At 41.6% G+C, this 8,572-nt stretch overlaps 1 non-coding gene across 1 annotated transcript; it reads right to left on the bottom strand.

Moving 5' to 3' along the window:
- Positions 1–5,646: 5,646 nt before the first annotated feature.
- Positions 5,647–5,784, bottom strand: LOC114811965. The gene has a single exon (XR_003759659.1). It is a non-coding gene; the product is annotated as a small nucleolar RNA SNORA7 (small nucleolar RNA).
- Between the last annotated feature and the right edge of the window lie 2,788 nt (positions 5,785–8,572).

Genomic DNA, 8,572 nt, shown 5'->3' with positions numbered 1-8,572 from the left:
CAGAGCCAGGATTAGAACCCAGGTTCTCTGACCCCTGGGACCAAGCACTTCCACTTCACTATGCTGCTTCTCAATAGTCCTTAATTTTAAAGAGATGTTAGAAGTTGAGACACCAAGAATGACAGTGTCACAGGTCCCTAATGTTTAAATAAGTAGAAACAGAAACGATTTTAAAACCTTCTTACGAAATATCCAATACATAGGGAGTTTGGGGTGGGGAAATAGAGTGGGAGGTAGGAGGGGAAGTGGATGAGTCTTGTAAAAAAACAGAAGTAAAGATGCCTGCTATGCATGTGTTAGAGGCAGCAAATCAGTGGGGATGCCAGCAGCCATCGTGATAATGTTTCTGGAACCTATATTGAATGTCCAAAGTGGTGATCACCTTAAGAAAGTTCATAGGCACATGGCTACCCTGCTGTATGTCTCCATGAGCTGTTTCCCTACCTTTCTTACTGTATGACGCTGGCACTGGCGCTATAACTTCAGGGAATTTTCTAAGCTCACCTCTGCTACAAGGGCATATAATAAGAATAAGAAAAAGAATGATATTTGTTAAGCACTTACTATGTGCCAAGCACTATTCTAAGTGCTGGTAATAATAATGATGGTGTTTGTTAAGCACTTACTATATGCAGAGCACTGTTCATTCAATAGTATTTATTCAATAGTATTTATTGAGCGCTTACTATGTTCAGAGCACTGTACTAAGCGCTTGGAATGAACAAGTCAGCAACAGATAGAGACAGTTCCTGCCGTTTGACGGGCTTACAGTCTAATCGGGGGAGACGGACAGACAAGAACAATGGCAATAAATAGAGTCAAGGGGAAGAACATCTCGTAAAAACAATGGCAACTAAATAGAATCAAGGCAATGTACAATTCATTAACAAAATAAATAGGGTAATGGAAATATATACAGTCGAGCGGATGAGTACAGTGCTGTGGGGATGGGAAGGGAGAGGTGGAGAAGCAGAGGGAAAAGGAGAAAAAGAGGGTTTAGCTGCGGAGAGGTAAAGGGGGGTGGCAGAGGGAGTAGAGGGAGAAGAGAAGCTCAGTCTGGGAAGGCCTCTTGGAGGAGGTGAGTTTTAAGTAGGGTTTTGAAGAGGGGAAGAGAATCAGTTTGGCGGAGGTGAGGAGGGAGGGCGTTCCAGGACTGCGGGAGGACGTGGCCCAGGGGTCGACGGCGGGATAGGCGAGACCGAGGGACAGTGAGGAGGTGGGCAGCAGAGGAGCGGAGCGTGCGGGGTGGGCGGTAGAAAGAGAGAAGGGAGGAGAGGTAGGAAGGGGCAAGGTGATGTAGAGCCTTGAAGCCTAGAGTGAGGAGTTTTGTTTGGAGCGGAGGTTGATAGGCAACCACTGGAGTTGTTTAAGAAGGGGAGTGACATGCCCAGATCGTTTCTGCAGGAAACTGTTCTAAGTGATGGGTTAGATGCAAGGTAATCAGGTTGCCCCACATGGGGCTCACAGTCTTAATCCCCATTTTATGGTAACTGAGGCACAGAGAAGATAAGTGACTTGCCGCAAGTCACACAGCTGATAAGTGGTGGAGCCGGGAATAGAACCCATGACCTCTGACTCCCAAGCCTGTGCTCTTTCTATTAAGCCACGCTGCTTCTCATGGCCCTCACTGAGTAGAGGAAGTAACTGATGTGTGTAGATGAGCAATAACTCTACAGTCTCAGAAAAGTGTTTTTCCCCGGGGTGGGAGGGTGAATGCTACAACTATAGTGACATTCTCCCCTTCAATCTGGTAGAGAGAGAGAGAGTCTGCCCTCTTCTCTTTCCTTCTTCCTAGAACTTTCCCAGGGCCCTTTGAAGTATAAAGGGGAAAAAAGGCCAATGTATACAATCTCTAATAACCTCAAGGCAACCATGTAAACAAGTTCCATATTGAAAGGACCAATCCCACTAAATCTTCCCTGCTCAGTTTAGCTCAATTACAGGAGTCGGCATGCTCATCTTAACGATTTCAAAGATATCAAGAGGAAAATTGACCCAGTTCCCGTTCTTCAGAGTACAAAGCGCACATTTGCAATCGACTTGCAAATGAGAATGAGTCGGACTTGTTGGAAGAGTGAAAGGAAAGTACATTTGAGATAACAAATAATCAATAACCTCCTAAATGCAATGCCGGGGTTCTCTTAGCTGTCTGAATATTTGTAGAGCCTGCCCACATTGATAGCGCCTGTTTACAATTTTGAGATCCCTGAAGGCAGCAGTGCTTTTTTTCTCACCATAAAAATATCTTACGCGCTACCACTCATGCAGGGAGAATCAAACTAAATGTGCCCCAAATGAATCAGAATATTGAATCTGGGCTTTTATAATACCTAAGATCCTCGAGGTTCAGATAAGTAGATTTGTTAGGATGAATACGAGTGGGTATGAAGTGAGAGAATGAAACCAATTTATGATTCTTTCTGAATTTTACGATAGCCACTTACATTCACCGGACCCTAGCTATGTCTCCCTTCAGAGTCAAGAAGTTAGGTGTACAGTAGATGCTTCCAAAGATCTGCCTGAATACTGAGCTGTGTATATTGATCTTCGGAATTTTGGGCAGTTACACAAAGGTGAGTATGTTGCATCACTACCTGGATATACACTCAGTTGTTCCCTATCTAAAATGCATAGCCCAGCAGTATCTGGCTTTAGTAGAAACATTCCCATTTTTTCTATTAGCAAGGGTCTCCTACCCCACTTGTTTTCCTTCTGGAGGAGAAGGAATGAAGAAATGCCCTGTTCCCCCTCAACTCTTTCCCATTAACTATTTTCAGGTTTGGCATTTATGCATGAGCAGGGCCCACTTTTCAGAGTATAATATAACTGCATGTTGGTTCTTTTTGTGACCTTTAAATATCTTCTTGGTCGTGCCTCACTTACCTACCATACTTGTTGAATTCATCTGTTCCTCCTCAGCTTTTTAGACTACTGAGTCAGGTTTTCCGGGCTCTCATCATTCAGAAAGATCCCTGGGCATTTATGCCATGGCTGATATGGATCAAAGCTTGAGAACTTGTTCCTGATGAAAATTTGGGATGAAAAAAATTAATTTTGCCATTTAAGTTTTTAAACCTTTATAAATGTAGACTTTCCATTTTAATGCATAGTTTTTATTCTTAATTTTAATGTATGCTTTTCCAGAGAGTAATGACTTATAAAAAGGATTCAAGATTCCAAATTTTATTTAAACTAAATCAAATGAGGCGGAAATTAGGTAGAACAAATAGAACTTACTAAAGTTTAAGAAACCACCAGATAATAGTCCAATTGCTTCTCAAATATTCACTGGAGCAGTAAGATCAACAGAAGAAAAATTTTGAACCCAAACTGATTGCCACGTAGCTCCCAGCTGCTACAGGACTACTCCTGCTGGGGCCAACTAACAGAATGAAGTGGAGAGGTGAGGCAACACCTGGATAATTTAAATTTTTTCTATATTTAATGAGGAGGAGGGGAGGTGATCTGTAGGTCTTCATTGTTTGAATTCACTGATTAATTGTTCACCTATTCCTAAGCAGTCGCTGCCAAAAAATACCTGGAATTTCTCCAAGAACCCTCACTCTATTCAAAATTGTACTTGTTGACACTTCATTGAATGGCCCCTTGATCACATTCCCAGTCTTCCTGGAGAGAGAGAACCATAAAGTAAGAGATGAGAAGACCCCAAACCTAGACCCTTCTAATATGGGACACTTTTACCTACAACAGAATTTATTTGCCGCTGGGTAGCTGGAGAAGCTGCAAATTGTACCCATGGGAAGTCTGCTTGGAAAGTGGATCAAAAAAAGATCTCGGACCAACAAAATCTTGTCCAGAGGAGCAGCCTCACAGGAGAGACTGCTCCATATATCGTGCTCCCGTTTGTCTCTTATTGCTCAAGGTGGCAAAGCAATAGTACTCTGGAAACAAAGGGATGAATCAGTGGTATTTATTGAGCACCTACTGAGCACTAGGTTCTTGAGGGAGCATGACAGAAGGAGCTTAAGGTTTAAAGGGGTATATGCAGAAAAAGCAGCAGAGGGAAGGAGAAGAAAGACTGCTGTGGATCAGTAGATTGGTGGATCTAAGGACAATGAGTTTCAAGAATCATCCCACCTGTCTTTTTTATGTAGCCAGTTTCCACACCCAGATAATTTAATTTTTAACTTAAAATTTAAATTTTTATTTAATTTAATAGAGTCCCAAAGCTCCATTCCAAATGGATGGGGGTGTGTTTAAAGATGATATACTCTAACCCTCAGTAAAGCATCATGGGTTCTTTTGTATCGAGACCCAGCCTTTAAAACTCACCACCTACCTACAAGCAAGAACCAGACACTGGGCCATAGTTGACACTCAGTGACAGCAGTTTGCCCCACTCTATTAATCACTCAGTACCTTCTTTGGTCAGGAGATCTCTCAACCACCCTGAGTCAAAGTAAGAAGCCCAGAAAGAATCCCAAGAAATAAACCACATGTGGTGGTAGGTAAGCAGTGTAGTCTAGTGGAAAGGGCACAGGTCTGGCAGTCAAATGATGTGGGTTCTAATCTCAGCTCTTCCACATGTCTGCTGTGTGAACTTGGGCATGTGATCTCATTTCTCTGTGCCTCAGTTACCTCGGCTGTATAAAGAGGATTAAGACTGTAAGCCTCATATGGGACAGAGATTGTGTCCAATCTGATTACCTTGTATCAACCCAAGTGCTTAGAAGAGTGCTTGGTACATAGAAAGAGTTTAACAAATACCACAATTATCAATTACTAGTATTATTATGACTTCCTGCACAATAAGGGAACTTACTGAGCCTTTACTGGGATACCAACACTATACTAAATTCTGAGATAGATACAAAATAATCAAATTAGAGGCATTCCTCATCCCACACAGGTCTAAAAGTTAAAAAGGAAGGAAAAGCAAGTACCTCATCCCCATTTTACAGATGAGAAAAATAAGGTTCAGTGACTTGCCTTAATCAATCATGCAGCAGACCAGTTGCAGAGCTGGTATTAAACCCTGCTTCTCAACTCCTAATCCTGTGTTTTTTTCATTAAATTTTGCTGCCTCCCCACTCACAGGTAGGAGAGGATGGTAAAGGAGGAGAAGGGCTCTTTGACCAAATTCACTATGTATCTCCAATATATTTAAAGGAAAAGTCCAGCCCACAATCCCTACTGATAAAGAACTGAGACTATGTTATGTGGGAAGTGTGTCTTTGTTTTCCTTAGGCCACATTAGTCATTTTCCTTTTTCCTTGAATTCATACTATTTGTAATGGTTCCATCTTCCCCATTAAATTATGAGTCTTTGAGGCCAGAGAACATATGCTACTTGCATGGAACTCACCCAAGTTCTCTGGAATTTTCCCAGAAGACTTTCCAAGGATTACAAAATAATAATGATAATAGTAATAATAATAGTATTTCTAAAGTATTTGTTGTTGTTGTCTTATGCTATAGAGTCGTGTTTGACCCATTATGACGCCATGAATGCATCTCTCTCAGAATGCCCCACTTCCATCTGCATTCATTCTGGTAGCATATCCATAGAGTTTTCTTGGTAAAAATATGGAAGTAGTTTACCTTTGCCTCCTTCCGCACAGTAAACTTCAGTCTCTGCCCTCAACTCTCTCCTATGCTGCTGCTGCCCAGCACAGATGAGTTTTGACTTGTAGCAGTGTGCCTTCCACATGCTAGCCACTGCCCAAGCTAGGAATGGAATGGGTAGGCCTTTGCTTGACTCTCCCTCCTGCGGTTGAGACTGGTAGAGTACTGTAACCTCTCCAGGTGCAACCCTGAGAGGGTGGTTAAGAGCTTGCCATACAGTGTATCTACTGGGGTAGACTAAAGTTAATCAAGTTAGACACAGTCTATTGTCCCATAAGGGGCTCCAGGCTACTTAGGAGGGAGTAAGATTTAATCCACATTTCACAGATGAGGAAACTGAGGCCCAGAGAAGTTAAGCGATTTGCCCAAGGTTACACAGCAGAGAAGTGGCAGAGACAGGATTAGAACCCAGGTCTTCCTACTCCCAGGCCCATGCTCTTTGCACTAAACCATGCTGCTAATCTTCCAGTTTCACACTCAGTAGGCATTCAACAAATACCACTAATTGACAATGGATCACACCATATTGGTTCTCTTCTATGAGAACAAATATGTAATCCAGGGAGCATATATATTTTTATTCCTTCATTTATGTAAAAGTAAGCATTTCAGATGAAAACTTTCATTAGGGTCTTTACTTGATGGTCAGTACAAATATCAAGTAAAATTAGAGAATAGTCTTTGGAAACCATAGTAGGAAATTCATAGCTTTTTTACTACAATTGGGCCACAGCTTGAGGTTTGATCTATTTGTGGATCAAAGTCTTTGCTTATGAGAGTCATTATGATGGATAAAAAAAAATTTTTTTAGTTTTGCTCTAAATGAGGAGAATCAAAAAAAGAGTATAATTTTAACATACTGTAATATTCCATCTCAATCTGATTTATATAAAAAAACCTAGCACCTTTTTCAAAATTTCCAGGACGAGACACTTCTGATGTAAGCACTAATTAGAATCTTTATCAGATCCCAGTAATTTTATGAAATATGTGATTCACAAGTCATTTACCCAGTTTCAATAAATGACCATGGATTAATCAAGACCTTAAACATTGTGGCAGAGAGAGGCACAGCACTGAAAATTTTTAAAAAGATTTGTGTCCAGTTCCATATCTGGACAGCTGTAAATCAGACTACACAGCATTAAATTGGATGACTAGCAACTCTACTGGTGACACTGCCATGGACTGAATTAAAATGGGCTCAGAAATTGAGAGAGAAGCCTGGTTTTAGCAAAAGAACTAAATGAAAGGAGATGAACAATTGAAGACTTCCTGGTAAAGAATGTCAAGGTGAAGAATAAACCAGGACCCAGGTGAGTTGATGTTGGAGAGGACATGGGGAGCTCAGACCCGAGCAGAGAGAAATCCTGCTCCACACTGGGGCAGGCTGAGTAACCTGAGAAACGTGTGGCTTAGTGAAAGAGCCTAGGCTTGGGAGGCAGAAGTCGTGGGTTCTAATCCCAGCTCTGCCACTTGTCAGCTATGTGACTTTGGGCAAGTCACTTAACTTCTCTCTGTCTCATTCACCTCATCTGTAAAATGGTGATTAAGACTGTGAGCCCCACATGGGACAACCTGTATCTACTCAGTGCTTAAAACAGTGCTTGGTACATAAGGACTTAACAAATAGCATCATTTTTCCAGTGTCCCCCGTTTAGACTGTGAGCACATTGTTGGGCAGGGATTATCTCTATCTGTTGCCAAATTGTACATTCCAAGCACTTAGTACAGTGCTCTGCACATAGTAATTGTTCATTAAATACCATGGATTGATTGATATGAGTGTAATCTAGACTGTAAATTTGTTGTGGTCAGGGAACATTTCTACCAATTATGATATATTGTACACTCTACGTGCTCAGTATAGTGCTCTGCACTGAGTAAGGACTCCATTTATATGAATGATTAGAATGTGAGATCGTTGTGGGTAGGAATGAGTCTGTTTGTTACACTGTACTCTCCCAAACAATTTGTACAGTGCTTTGCATACAGTAAGCGTTCAATAAATACAACTGAATGACTGAATGAATAATTGATTGATCTGTGACTAGCAATCATATCAATCTAGTGAGTGTGAGCATACAACAGAATTAATAGAGTTCTTCCCTGCCCTCAAAGAATTTGCAATATTGTGGGCGAGCAGACACTACAATAAATTAAAAACAGAAGGAAGTAGTTGATATATTAGATATATAAATAAATGTTATAAGCCGTGAGTACTTAAGTGCTAAAGTAGTGTGAAAGGGTTGGTATGGGAACTGGGGATAAAAAAATTAATGGGGAAGGTCTCCTGGAAGAGATGGGATTTCAGAAGGACTTTGAAAATGGGGAGGGCTGTGATCTATGGAATATGAAAGAGGAGGGAGTTCCGGGCAGAGGGAGTGATCACGAGCAACATGGTAACAGTGGGGAAAACAAGAAGGAGGCATAGAGAATAGGTTAGCTTGAAGGTCACAAAGAATATCAACTGGTGTGTAGTTGGGGAGAGCCTTAAAACAATTATTAGGACCTTCAGCTTGATGTGGAGAGGTAATGGATAACCACTGGAGGTTTGTAACATGTCGGGTGATAGATGTGCATAGAATGTCATTCTGTATTTCCCCACTCAGTAATCTCAAGTGGTTGCCCATTCACCTCTACATCAAGCAGAAACTACTTACCATTGGCTTAAAAGCACTCAATCAACTCATCCTTCCTATCTTACCTCGCTGATTACTATTACAACCCAATTTATACACTGTACCTCGATCTCGTCTATCCCTCTGCTGACCCCTTTCCCATGCCCTCCCTCTTGCCTGGAACTCTCTCTCTCATTTCATACACAACGAATCAGCATGGCCTTGGGGAAAAATCATGGGCCGGGGAGTCAGAGGAACTGGGTTCTAATTCCAGTTCCACCGCATACCTGCTGTGTGACTTTGAGTACATCACTTCACTTCTCTGTGCCTCCGGTCCCTCATCTGCAAAACATGGATTCAGTGTC

Source organism: Ornithorhynchus anatinus, chromosome 4 (genome assembly GCF_004115215.2).
Source record: "Ornithorhynchus anatinus isolate Pmale09 chromosome 4, mOrnAna1.pri.v4, whole genome shotgun sequence".
Lineage (NCBI taxonomy): Eukaryota > Metazoa > Chordata > Mammalia > Monotremata > Ornithorhynchidae > Ornithorhynchus > Ornithorhynchus anatinus.
This window is presented reverse-complemented; position numbering and strand designations above follow the sequence as displayed.